The sequence below is a fragment of the Eleutherodactylus coqui genome, chromosome 6 (assembly GCF_035609145.1).
Source record: "Eleutherodactylus coqui strain aEleCoq1 chromosome 6, aEleCoq1.hap1, whole genome shotgun sequence".
Taxonomy (NCBI): Eukaryota; Metazoa; Chordata; class Amphibia; order Anura; family Eleutherodactylidae; genus Eleutherodactylus; species Eleutherodactylus coqui.
Genome location: NC_089842.1, coordinates 157,600,253 through 157,615,746, shown reverse-complemented (window position 1 = coordinate 157,615,746; position 15,494 = coordinate 157,600,253).

The window sequence follows — 15,494 nt, the reverse complement described above, 5'->3', positions numbered from 1 at the left end:
CTTAAATTATATCTGTTTCTGGGAAAGTTATGTGTAACAGAGATTAAAGAAAAGCTTGGGGTTGTTATCCAGATTTCCTAGACTCCTGAATGGTTATGAAGTTGTAAGAGGGTCAGTTCTGTATGTGGCCCTCAGCCCTTTTTATAGGATCCTACTGTAGGATAGCTCAGTAAAAAGACAGCAGTAAATTTGTATCTTAAAGGCATTGTCCCACTTGTAGGAAGCAGACAGCTCCATACGTTGTGCAGTGGCCTGGGATGGTACTACAAGCTGAGCTTTATTGAAGTGAATGGGACTCAGTACCAACTCAGGCCACTGTGCAATCTACGGAGCTGTCTGCTTCCTACAGCAAAACACCTAGACGTAGGAGAACCCCTATAACTTTATTCCAAAAGGAAGTACAATACAAGCATATTTAGGTATAGAGGTTGGCAGTTGCTAATAGCAGTGAAACAGTAATAATAATCTTTATTTATATAGCGCCAACATATTCCGCAGCGCTTACAATACAGGGGAAATAACACAAGACAACGGTTACATGAAGTAATCAATTGATGGAAACAGTAGGGGTGCGGGTCCTGCTCCAACGAGCTTACATACTACAGATAATGGGGTGATACAGATGGTAGAGGGGCTGGAGATGTGCACGGTATGGCGAGGTGGAGAGTGAGGGATGCTATACACACAGACAATGGTCAGGCCGTATAGTGGCGGAATCAGGATGACTGCAGGGGGCGGTTGATTACGCCTAGCATGGATTACAGTTTGTGGGACAGGGAGCATGTTATCAGGCGGAGTACAGAGGGGTTTGGTTTAGGGGATATGGTATGTCTCCCTGAAGAGGTGCGTTTTTAGAGCACATCTGAAGTTTAGTGTGTCAGTGATTGCCCGGATATTTTTTGGTAGCCCGTTCCAGAGGACAGGTGCTGCTCTTGAGAAGTTTGTAGGCGGGAATGAGAAGTTTCGAATTAAAGGGGTGGTCAGTCTGATTTTATTAGCAGAGCAGAGGGCGCTGGCTGGGTGGTGAATTGAGATGAGGGAAGCAATGTAGGATGGGAAGGTGCTGTGGAGGGCATTGTGGATGAGGGTAGTGAGTTTAAATTGTATTCTGTATGTGACGGGCAGCCAGTGCAGTGACCGGCACAGGGCAGAGGCGTCCGAGTAGTGGCTGGACAGAAAGATGAGCCTGGCTGCCGCAATCAGGATGGATTGGAGAGAGAAGAGTTTGGCGCAAGGGAGGCCGATCAGCAGCTAGTTGCAATAATCGAGCGAGAGTGGATGAGGGCAACAGTGAGCATTTTTAACGTGTCCATTGTGAGAAAAAGGCGTATTCTAGCGATGTTCTTGAGATGCAGTTGACAGGTTCGGGGGAGAGATTGGATGTATGGGGTGAAGAAGAGATCGACGTTGAATATGAGCCCAAGGCAGCGGGTGTGCTGTCTGGGAGTTATGTGGTGCCACACACTGAGATGGAGATGTCAGGATGAGGTCGGTTAGTGGAGGGTGGAAACACCAGTAGGTCAGTGTTAAAGAGGTTCAGTTTTAGGTAGAGAGAGGACATAGTGTTGGAGACAGCAGACAGACAGTTGGTGGCGTTCTGGAGGAATGTTGCTGTGATGTCCCAGGAAGAGGCGTATAGCTGGGTATCATCAACATAGAGATGGTACTGGAAACCAAATCTCCCGATGGTCTGTCCAATGGGGGCTGTGTAGATGGAGAAGAGCGGAGGGCCGCGGACCGAGCCCTGGGGGACCCCAACAGCAAGGGGAAGAGGAGGGGAGGTAGAGCCCGCAAAGGAGACGCTGAAAGAGCGGTCAGATAGGTAGGAGAAGAAGCAGTGTCCTTTAGACCAATGGAGTGAAGCATACTGAGAAGTTTGTGGTCGACAGTGTCAAATGCTGCAGAGAGTCTCTCAATTAGGACATGCAGCGCACCGATTATAAAGTCTCTTAGAGCGCACACAATATATATACACATGTAAGTGGGGTAATCCCCAGATTACTTTTATGTTAGTGAAACTTTTAAGCTTTATGATTTGCTAAAGTACTGTTACTTTAAGAAGGGCCCAGAAAACTTAGCAATGGGGGAGTAACTTAGGAGTTGATAAAAGTAAACTCTGCAAAGAAGAGAAAAGTGTGATGCAGTGTTGTCATCTAAAGGGCAAAAGTGCAAGTAGCGACACAGGTGTGATGAGTATCACAGGTCTGGGAGTGAGATGGACTTTCACTTGCACTGTTGACCTGTTGACGAGTTGCCACCACACCTGGGGTATGAGATCGCTTAGCTGTATACCGCTATGTTGGAATAAAGATATCTCTGTTGGAAGTATGTGGCCTCCGCTATCTTCAATCTCTACATACTGCCTGCAGGCCGGACAGGAGTGTGACTGAGCCTTCTGCTCTTCCTATGGTCAGAATGTCACATCCTGTCCTGAGCAGTAAGCAGAAGAGCAGCGCGGTGCTCCCATTGATTTCAATGGGAGTGAAGCCAGCACTCCAACTTCCTCCTCTAAATACCGATGACTGTCCGGCCAGCCGCCAAGACAATCAGCTCATAAATGGAGGTCCTGAGCGGCAGACTCCTGTTCATCATCTACTGATGACCTATCCAGAGGATTGGTCATCAGTTTAAAAAAGCCTGGAATACCCCCCTTAAGTTCTCTTTAAAACCTATTACAAAAATATTAGGCAAAGATTATATTTGTTACTGTCTATGGTAAATATAATTTATCAGTTTAGCGATTCACAGCTTTTTTACTTTTTCGTTTTAGATTTGGACAAATCTTGATTCCCACACTCTCCGCAAGCCCAGAAAAAGAAAGGCCAAAAACAGATGTTCACAGGCAGAAGCCTCATATAAGTATTTTTTACTTTGCGCTTGAAACGTCTTGTGGACTATTTGACCGTAAATGATGGATTCAGTGTGATATAACAGAGGGTTTATGTGTATGGTGCCACAGAAATGCATTAGCACTAAGTATCTGTGAGGTCATCCGGTATAAATTGATGTTGGTCGGGTTCATTAACCCCCATAAAATGGACTTTTTCCATACCTATCTGAGATAATATCAAGCTATCAAACCCCATTATTTCGGACAGGTAGGATTATTTATTATGACAGGCAATGAGTTCAGGGATTGGCATCATCAGGATAGTTTATGTTCATTCTATACGCAACATGATATGTCAGGAAGCTGGTCTTCAGTTTACTTTCAAGGTTACTGACTTTTTAATTTTTTTGGGATTTATAACTTTTTGTAATAATCTTTTTTATTTTTAACCTTTAAATTGTTTCATTATTTTCTAGTGTTTTTATTAGTACATTTGTAATTGATTTTTGGAGATTTCTCTTTTGTTTATTAATTTACCATTCTTTATACAGATTTTTTTTCATTTTTTATTTGTTTGAGATGCTCATTGATCTAGAAGAAATTTGATCAGAAATAGTGACTATATTTGAATAATTCTGCTCATTATATTATTATTTACAGCTATTTTTTTATTTACTCTTTTGGATGCCAAGAAAGATTTTAATTAAGTTTGTAAATATTTTTCCTCATTACTTTTTAGCTTATTTTTAAAAAAATTCTTAATCATTTTTGTATTTTGTAAATTTTTACACAAATTTTAATTATAATATTTTTTTGGAATTTTTCTTCTGACATTTTTATTGATTTTTAAAAAAAAGTTTGTATATAAATTCTGACATTTATGTATTGATTTTATTTCATTGGTGTTTTTTTATAAGATGCACGTTTGTAGCTTTAGAGGCAATTTCATCACAATTTAAACTGTTTGTTTTTCCTTCTCTCTCTTTCTGCACATAAGAGGTATTTTTTTTTCTTCTGACTTCTCAGTATAACACTGTAATTGTGTAAATAATAATTACATATTAAAATATATTACTATTATTAAAAATAATACTAATTATTATTACTATTGTGTCTATATTTGGACACTAGGTGGCACTGTTTTATTGATTTACATTTCTAGTTTTTTTTACCCTGAGAGTACAAGTAGCTCATGTTAGATTTGCAGATATACAAAGGAATAAGATTATTTATTGAGAATAAACTATGCCTGTGCAGGTCTGAACATTCAAATAAACATACGATGGAAAATATGCATGGTGTGTGTTTCCCTTTTAAATCAGTCCAGCCAGTAACTGTGACCAGGTAGAGCTGTCACTGTAGGCAAAAGTGCATTAAAATGCTCTACTAAAGTCGTAGACATGTTCAAAGCATGGTTATCTTAAAAGGGTATTCCCATCCTAGACCTTTATAGCATATCCACAGAATCTGCAATAAAAAGCTGATAGATTTGAGTCCCACTTCTGGAACTTACATCTATCTCAAGAGGAGGGTCTGACCCCCCTAGACCAGCTGTGTAGGGTGGCCGGAGGAGATCGGGAGTTACAAAAACAGTCCAGCAGGTTGTATAGTGCAAAAAAGTGAATAGGAGTTATGAAAACAGTGCCGCTCGCTGTGCTAGGCTGTCTTACTATAACTTCCATTCACTTCTATGTGAGTCGTTCCCACCATGGTAGTGGGGTATAGGGAAGGTTTCGCATCTCAGCCATGATGGATGTAGATGGGAATATTCCTCCAATGTCATTATTTCATTCACATAATTTACTTGGTACTACAGTACTGCAGGGATATTGTGTGCCGCCATATGGTGCTTAAATTTACTGTTGGATTTATACTTTAACTAATAGACAACTCTGTTTGACATTGGCAAAGAGAGGTACAGTGGGGCCACATAGAAGTCTAAGGGTGCTGTATTAGGACTCTGCACAACTCAAAGGTTGCATGGAGCTGTATTACACATGTGTGTATGAGGCCTAAATCTGTATATTCACATGGTGGCCAGAAAGGATAGATTGAAACAATGTATTTTGTCACTTCTTGATGGAGCAAGGATGGTTGGCCACCCAGGGCTCCCCTACACAATAGTTGGTGGGAGAGGGGGGGGGGGGGGGGGGATTTCATTGAAAATCAAAACAGAAAATAGAATTTATGACAGTGCTGTCGTCCAATGAGTGCATCCCTTCTCAGACTGATGGGAGTATTCGTCAGCCAATGAGAGTTTTCGTCCATCTGAGTGAGGAGAGAACTATTCATTGGTACAGAAGGACCAGGGAACAATGAATAAAGCCGGTATGACTTACAGCTCCTCACTGATCTGGATGCCAACACATTCGGTCCTGCTGCTATCCAGCATCAGGACATAAAGTGTGGTGGCTGGCATCAGGACCCTGTGTATACAGCTAAATACTATCATATATCCTGATGCTAAAGCCATATGCTATCACCTGATAAGATAGGAAAGTTCTTATAATTTGGGAGTCTGGGCTGATAAATTTATGGGTCTGGTCTGGGAGCTGAATTAGTTTTGGGGTCTGGATTGAGAATTAATTTTGCAATCCGGTCAATCTTGTGGAGAAGTCATCATGGTGGTTTGGGCCAGATTGAAAAGAAAAGAAAGGTGAAGTCCCAAGTATTCTGGCTGTAACTGAATCTGATCACTAGTGTATTCTCACATAGTCTGCAGAGTGATGATTCTCTACAGTGAACCCATGTAGAACCTGGATCTGAACACTATTTGGTCACTGTATGGCAGTATTATTGGTTAGATTGGTGTTTATGTAGTGGTAGCATAGTCCTTATACAAAATGAAGGACAAAAACATGGGATTTGGCACAACTCCAATGGTGAAGAATCAAAACTCCATGAGTTGAAAGTTTTTCTTCTTTATTGATTGGTATCTAGAAGCTGTTTGGCGCATTTTGTTTAATCTGCTTGGGACACCCAAATACTTTGTTCCGACCCAGCAAACGTGAATAGCTAAGCAATAACAGTTTGTACTGTGGGCTATAGAAGACACCTATCTAGATTTGATGGGGATAGATATATAATATACGATTTTTGATTTGAGATATGAGCCAGTTACCACATTTTGTGTTTGTTCAGCTCTCACACTTGTGGTAAAGTATTTTTATTCACTTTTGAATTGTTTGCATTCTTTTTTGCCAGTTGTCCTTAAAATTTGTCCCTTCCTTCGTAATAAAAGTTCCAGAAGAAGAAAATAACATTTTTTTTTCTTCTAATGCATAGAGTTTTCCTGTACTGCCCCCTATGAGGGCCGCAGATCTAATTCCACAGCCCCAGCCAGATTGCTCCTATGAAGTGCCCAACGGGTGGCTGCTTGTGTTCCAGAGACGAGGTGCATTAACATTGAAAATTGTCCTTTTAATCCTTAAATTAGGATGGAAGCTTTGAAGGATAATTATGTTCTATATGTAACAATGGTGTAATCTGTAAACAGTTTGACTGTATGTGGGGGGCACCTCGGAATGTATTCTGCATAATTGTTTTCAAGATGCACTTTGTTATTTGGACTTAAAGGGAAATAGGAAAAGAGGGGTAACATCTCCTAGCGCTATCCAGGCTGATAAAGCACCAGAGCTGGCAATTAAATTCAATAGATTCATGGTATGGAATAGATAAAATGCACAGATTAACCTTTTCAGATCTTGCTAGAATCATGTTACATTTTTAGTTTTTTTAACCCCTTCCAATCCACTGTCTGACGTCTAAAGACATTCTGATTGAACGCTGTACAGCTCCGATGTCGCAAGACGTCCAGCAGGGTATTCTTACTGTATATTACTGGCCTCTCTGTTGTTGGGGGGTCTCTCCGGCATGTCACATACTGCAGTACTGGCTCTAGCCAGCAGATGGCGCCATTGTATAATGGCAGAAAGAGAAAACCCCCTAGGAAACCCTGAATCCAAAATTGGATTGCAAGGGGTTAATTGTCATTGGAATTAGGCCTCATTCACACAGGGGTGATAGTGATGAGGCACTGAAGAGAACAGTCTTACTAGCTTGCTTGATGCTCAGTTTTTTTGCAGCAGATTTTCTGGCTTGTAAAAACTATTTTTTGCGTTTTTTGCAGGGTTTTTTTGCCCATTATTTCCTATGGCAACTTAAAGAAATTCCCATTGGATTTGCATCTCATGTGATTTCCATGGGATGTGATTTTTACCAATGAAAACTATTTGGGCGGCAGCACATGGCCATGTTTTAGCGCGTTATTGTGTGCGGGAGAATTCCGCCTGCGAAATGCGGAGAATAGAGCCTATTGATTTCAATGGGTTCATTCTCACTTCTTTTCTTTGCTATGGGTTTTCTGCTGTGGAACACTTGCTGCAGATACACACCATGTGAAGGCAGCCTTAGAGGATATTCACATATTGCGGAAATGCTCCAGATTTCACAAATCTGCCTCATTTCTCAGGGCAGGCATTGTGGATGGGATTTCAAGAAAATCCTTAGGCCTCGCTCAGAGGCGTAACTTGAAGCTCCTGGGCCCCAATGCAAAACCTGTAATGAGGTCCCCAACTATAATACTTTATTCATAGTACTGGGCTCCCAATATGGAGAAGAGAGGCCTTATGGGGCCCCCCAAGGCTCCTGGGCCTGGGTGCAACCGCATCCCCTGCATCCTCTATAGTTACGCACCTGGCCTCGCTCACACAAGCGTATTGTGGCAATATATTGCGCACATATTTTTTGCTTATAGACTTGTATGGGAGTCTTAAAACGTGCAGATTTTACGCAAGGCATAAAAAATAGAACATGTCCTATTTTGGGTCGTTTTATGCATATAAGCCACCTATTCAAGTCTATGGGGTGCGTACAATACGCAGTGCACACAGATCAATACACAGTGCAAAGCTTCATATTTTGTGCAGCACTTCTAATCTCGTATGAGTGAGGCCCTATAGGATTTTTTTAAAATATGGATTTTTTCCCCTATTTATATAGAAATACACATATATTTATATTTTATTGCTTTTTTTGGATGCTAGGAAAAAAACGATAAAATGTTAACAACCCAACGCCCAACTGACCTTCATGTAGTTTGAAAATATTGAAATATGAATAGATTTCTGTTAATAAAATATGAAATAGCCTTAAAATTGGTGATGTTTTATGAGACTGTTTACATCAATCTTTATTGAACGTTCATATATGCATCTCTACTAACAGTGATGACAAAAGGAGAAAGGATCCTGTTTCCCTAAGAGCTTACAGTCTACAAGAAATGCATATAAAAACTTACTGTATAACAGTCTACTATGTTTTAGGAGTATTTCAAGGTCCACCGTCTTCTTCTCATACTGTGTATATTAAACCAGGTGATCTACAGCGCCCTCTAGACAGATGTTGGGAAATTAATTCTATACATTTAGATTTTTTTGTATTTTTTTAGGCAATGCCATCTGTTTTTTATTTTACACCCTCAGACTTCATAGTATTTTGCATTCTCATTCATACCTCACTGAAGGTAAGGTTATGGATTAGGTTTATCAGTCCTATTTAGATTCCAAATAAGACTTCCGTACTTCGTTGGTAACAGTGGCTCTGCTACATCTCTAGATGTGTAAGGGTGGTTTCAGATAAAACAGTTTTTAGTAAAACTGCTGCCTTTTTGGTGGCTTTTTTCCTGACATTTTTCTAGCTTTTTTTTAAACGCTACAAATAAATTTTAACTAAACGCCAAATTAAAAGATAAGGCGCACTACAGGCATTTTTGAGCAATTTTTCTCAACTTTTTTGGGTCAGTTGCGTTTTTTTTCCAAAATGCGGCATGATCTATGTATCACATTTTTTTCCTGATTGGCTTCTATATAGAACCGGAAAAAAAAAATATAAAAAAAAATGCATGTTCTGCATCCACATCTGCATTGGAGGATTCTTTAGGAGCTTCTGTTAAATTTGCTGAAAAAAAAAATAGTACAATAGGTAGCGCTATTTTTTTTAGGTAACCTGACGAATACCATGACAGCAACCTGACGGACCCAATTATAGTCAGTGGGGACCACCGGGTGCCGTCCGTGTCTGTTATATAATGGATCCGACACTGCGTTATTTTCCTATGGCAGAACACATCAGCTGCAATGATTAGCGCAAATGTGAATGGGGACTAAAAAATGTCTGCATAAAAATAACGCCACCCAGAAGATTCACGTGAAATTCACGGTGTTTATTAGAAGCCTAAAAAAGTGACAAAAAATGTGTGTGAAGTAAACGTAATGCTAACGATGAACCCAGTGGAAAGTCATTTGGATAGCTGCCAATATCCTTAATGTACATTGTCCATACAGTATGTATAGTCAATAGTAAATAGAGTAATAAAAAACATTGAAAGCGGTTTAGGGGCCACAGACAGAACGATTAGAGCGGTTGGATCATTATCTATAATTATTATACCTATATTATATTGTTATGTCACTGCTTGTCTCCAGAGGCGTTACTACAGGTGATGCAGAATTTGAAGTCACATACAGACCCTGAAGGGGCCCAAAAATTTGTTCTGCCGCTGCTGCTTATAAAAGTTCTTGTAATAATCACATATTTGGTTTCCATTTTTTTATTTTTAATTACAATTTTTTTTCAACTGATCCCATGTTTGGGCTGCATATATGACCTACATCCCAACTGATTGCATTACATTAATGTAATATATTCTTTACCTCCTCAGTGATCAATGAAAGATCGAAATGTGGTTGTCTAATCTAACTCTTGGCCGTAGTTTGTGGTTGAATACTATTCCTCTCAGACATGGCGGGATGTTTATTGAGCCCCTGTCGGAAAAAAAAAAATTCAGTAGGGCGGTATGATTGGCTACAGTACGGTACATGGTGAGAAAGCCCCTGACCCAGGCCCAGCCGTAGACAAGGGGCCGCGAGGCCAGAGGCGCAGGTCAAGGTTGTTAGGAAACTGCTATTGATCTGCCTTTGAACGTGAGACAGAGATAGCAAATAGACTAAAGGGGGAGCTGTGAGACAAGACATTAGAGCTAATGATCACCGGTGCCAGACAACTGAAAGCAAAGGAGCAGGCAAGGAACAAAACAAAAAAAAAATACAAAATGACTCGATTTCTTTTTTTAAGCAAATTTATAAAGTTTAACAAAATTCGACTTCACGAAAATCCCCTAATTCATAGTATAGACTTATTTTATTCTCTCTGCTGGTAGTGAGGAAATAGCGAAAAATAATCCAAGAGGTTATGCAAAAACGTAGTAGAGCTGAGTTTGTCATGGGCCGCCACTCAATGTTTCCACGATCTTATATTATCTGAGTATACTCATTTACATGGGTCATGAAAAATGCACCGTCTTCACTGCGTGTGGTTTGTGTGTTTTTGGTGTTTTTTTTTTTACGTCCGTGTTGCATTCATGTGTCATCCGTTTTCAAAACACGCGAGAAGGCCGCATGATGTCAGTTCTGTCACAACACACAGCAAACAGGATTGCAAAAATACTCCCCCACACAGTACGCTAATGCGTTTTCGCTGCGCTTTTTTAAAGCACCCATAAACTATAATGGCCAGTTTGGTCTGTGAATACGACCCGGACACGCTGCGCTATTTTTTGTACAAGCAACTTCAGACGAGCATAGTTTTAACGCTCAGATAACCGCGCTATAGTCGCGCTAAAACAGCGCGGCTATCTCAGCGTTAAATCAGGTGAGCGAATAGCAACTGCGAGCATGTTGCGGCTGCTACTAGCAAGTATTCAGAGTCTATGGGAGCCGCCGGCGCTGTGCCGTTAGAAGCTAGGACATGTCCTGTCTTTTGACGGAGAGAAATCTCTGCGTCAAAAAAAGCGCCAATTTGCGGCGTGTCAAAAAATCGTTCATCTGAAAGAGGTAAAAAACACAGTCTGAATACACCGATGGTTCTGTGTGCTTTCCGTATTCAGGCAGTAAAAAATCTGAAGTGAATGCGTCTATGTGAACGGAGCCTTGGAGAGTGATCGTGATGTACAAAAGAGATGGTTAAATGACAAATTCAGCTCTGTTACACCATTTTAACCTAAGGATCATTGGATTTTTGGGTCACAAAACATTAAAACGCTTATGAATAAGGAGCGGGTCATGTAGACTTAAACATGGGTAAATGATGATGATAATTACAGTAGGCTTGATTGCACTAAATATACAAACAGATGAAGCAGAGCTGAGTTAGTGATGTGGTGCAGCTTCTGGTGATATCTTGGCAGAGAACAGCTGAACCTACTGTATTATCGTAACTCAGAGAGGTATCTTTGTTTGTAAGGACTATACAACACATGAAGCTCTGATATATATCGTACTACTAGGAAAGGCACCTTTTGTCCATCACTATTGCAGAATTATGAATACTGTCCAACATTGTCATTTTCTTCATCTACTTCATCCGCCGAGCCGTCCTGATACTTTTGCCTGTTCATTGGTTTAAACCGACTTCTGTTTGCCCGTGAAAATTAAATTAGATTGCAAATGCAACACATGGAACTACATGGAATGATTCCTCTCTGCTGCATCTGACAAACTCAGCTCTACTACATCTGTATATCTACTATACAGATAAGGAGTTTATAGCACATGAAGTCCTTTGTGTTCTCCATGTCCTCATATATTCATATTCTAAACTTTGTGCATTCCTGACAAGGCCTGTGTGACCCCCTGACATCCATCATTATGACAGCAGGTGGGGCCTGGGGGTGGGGGGGTTGCAGACTTTAGGTGAGAATGAGGATAGATCCACTGCCTGGGAGAACTGCCTCACAAAAAGTGGAGGAATGAATATGAAAAGGGGTGTAACATATCTTCTCCTCCCCTCATCCACCACTGAGGACATCCCCATTCATAACCACCACACCAGTAATTATATCATTAACTCCTCCAGTGCCGCATTTGAGGGGAAAACCATTCAACGGTGAAAAGAATTTAAATCAACTTTGTAGCATCCGGAAAAATAATGATGCAGATTTGTAAACTATTGCATACTGTCAGGGGGAATTTCTTTAACCTTTTCCTTGCCATCGGCTTCTGTATAGTCCTATAGAGCAAGGAATGGGTTAAAAAAAAAGACATTCCTTGACCAGCTGAGCAGTAACAGCACCATGCTGGTTTCTGTAAAAGGATAGATCAGGAATAAGTTTGCATGTGCTGGACTTTGTTAGATTTCTGCCTGGGGGACAGAAGGGTGATGAGATAAACCATCTCAATTCCCCTTCCCCTCCCCCTCTTAGCCTGGCAGCCTGGACCCTGCTGGGCCCTGGACAGACAGAGCCTCTGCTTATTATACAGTTTTAAGGGGGCCAATGCCCCATTGATGGCACTGGGGGACCGGAAAAGATGGGGGCAGCCGATAGGAATGCAATTATTGCTTAAAATCGCTCGTTTGAGCGATTCTTTTGGCCAATAGTTGGCCTTGTGTAAAAGTCCCCTTAGTTATCTTTTCTAGTACAAAGCAGCAAAGCGAAATGAAAATGATGTTGTAATAATATAGTGTAGGGGGCGCATGCAGAAAATGAAGCACATAATGTATTATAATATAATATGGTACAGTCTAAAATATATCAGTCGTATATGGTTTAGGAGGATAATATACAATTTCATATAATATGATACAAAGTAGCATAGTGTACTATTACATAGTTTAATATGCCATATTACAGCATAATACAATGTTATATAAAACAGTATAATAACTAATACAGTATAATTGGTTTGGTAGGGTAATACATATAGATGACTCTGTAGGGTATTACATCATTTAATATGGTATGATATGTTATAGTATAGTTACTTTTATAAAGATTACTATGTTATATGAAATACAACACATTACAATACCATATAAGATAGTATATTACAGTATTATATACTGTAATATGGTTCCGTAACAGTTACATAATTGAATGTAGCATAATTTAGTATGTTACATTATGAGATAAAATAATGCAATATAGTGTAATCTAATACAATGCAATGTAGAAAGTATAGTTTGGTATGGTTAGGTAAGTTTTGATAAGTCATGGTAAGGTATGATATAAAATGAGATGATATTACATATTGGTATGTTATGATATGGCATGTGACAGGTGATATGGTATGACATGATATAGTAGAAATGTTAGTGAGATATGTTCAAGCCTATTATATGATATAGCATGGACAGTTGTAAGATACGGTAAAGTATATTACATGATATAGTGTAGATAGTAGTGAGATATGGTAAGGCATATTACATGATATAGTGTAGATAGTAGTAAGATATGGTAAGGTGTATTATATGATGTAGTACAGATGGTGGTAAGATATGGTAAGGCATATAGCATAGATGGTGGTACGATATGGTAAATCGTATTATATGGTCTTGTATACTATAGTATATCACAATATCATACATACTTGCAATTTGGTATAACAGAGCATAATGTTATATAATATACCATATCTTCCAAAATATGTCACCAAGAGGATAGAAGAAAAGACCGCATCAAATAAGGATGGAATAGAACAATTAAAAAGCCCCTTGCATTTCATTATTCCACATTTGCCTGTATTCCAGCACAACCACTCCAAAAAGTGACCCTAACATTATAATACCCAGAGCCCCAAAATGCAGCAAAGCAACATAACAAGCAAAGGCAATCTGCATCAATAGCGACTGAAACTCCAGATGTCTCTGTAGACCAAGGTACTGAAGCAATGAAGACACCTGCAAAGCAAGACTTGCCCCTTTTTTTCCCCTAATCGTCGCGATCGCACGTGCGGAAACGTTCCACATTTATATGTATCAGTTTTTTTTAAATAAAAATATGCAAAATCTGATATAAAGCACTGAATGAGTATGAGGTGAGTGATATAAAACATATCGAGGGTCGGGTGCGGACATTATTTTGTATGTACTTAAGATGAAGTGAAGCGATACAGGCGACAGAATCACAGGTTTCTAGTTCCACTTTCTACTTCATCATGTGTGACTGCTCGGGTAATGGGCAGGCTTAGATGTAATAATTAAAAAAAATGAATGTTTCTATGCAGGCGACAATATTGCGAGTGGTTCCGAGCGTCTCTAATGTATTTGAATGCGCCATCTACAATTAAGCAGTTTAACCTCTTGCAGGATGAGGATGAAGATAGAAGGATGCCCTTCAAGGATGGGAACGACAGCGCCTCATTGTCTATGTGCTATCTCATGATTACTGATCCCATCCATGATGTATATGTCGCCGCCATATATGAGCAGTATCATAGTATACATATTCATCGCTTCATCTGAACACTTGGATGGCATCGTACTCCGGAGCTGTAGGCTTGGGGCACACCAGTAATTGTTCTTTTACATGTAGTTTGAATGGTTAAGCCTTGCTGCTTACTCAGATGGCAAGGACAGATGTTGTCGGGGCTAGCACCGTCCTTTTGGTTTCATGTCATAAATTAGGTAAAGCAAATATTAATATAAGGTGATAGGAATATAAAGAGTGGGGTTTGCTACTACTGGATAGGGAGTACAGCCATGTGGAACCTGCCTCGTGCATGGGAGAATGAAGCAGAACATCTTACTACTTAAGACATGGGCAAAGAATTTGGGAATGGAAGGGGTTTAACCCCTTCACTGCAGAGAACATGTACATAGATATTATACATGCACATGACTCCCCTTCTTGTGTCACTCCCATTCATCTCCTTTAGATTTTAAGCGCCCTCCTGAACAGGGTTCATTAGGTATACTGCTTCTATGGAGGGTGAGAAATGTGGGGCCGCTTTGTATGTATAGAACAGATAGATGATAGGATTTGCTCTCACGTGATTATCTGAATGCACATTAATGAAAAGGATGGATTTAACGACTATCTTGTTTTATATTATATGCATCAGAAGAGGGATGATCGATTGATAGATAGATAGATAGATAGATAGATAGATAGATAGATAGATAGATAGATATGAGATAGATAGATATGAAATAGAGATATGAGAGATAGATAGATAGATAGATAGATAGATATGAGAAAGATAGAGATATGAGATAGATAGATAGATAAAGATAGAGATAGATAGATAATAGATAGATAGATAGATAGATAGATAGAGGATAGATAGATAATAGATAGATAATAGATAGATAGATAGAAGATAGATAGATAGAAGATAGATAGATAATAGATAGATAGATAGATAGATAGATAGATAGATAGATAGAAGATAGATAGATAGATAGATAGATAGATAGATAGATAGGAGATAGATAGATATGAGAAAGATAGAGATATGAGATAGATAGATAATAGATAGATAATAGATAGATAGATAGAAGATAGATAGATAGAAGATAGATAGATAATAGATAGATAGATAGATAGATAGATATAGATATGAGAGATAGATAGATAGATAGATAGATAGATAGATAGATAGATAGATAGATAGATAGATAGATAGATAGATATGAGATAATAGATAGATAGATAAAAAGAAAAGAAAGATTAAATAGATATTAAAAAAGGTTTTGAGGTGACAACTTCTATGCATTCAGAATGATCAATGCTGCCATTATATTCTCTTTGGGATAAAGTGGGTTAAATTTAATATGCACTATATGGGGTATGCAGTACATGGAATACAGGAGATAGATAGATAGATAG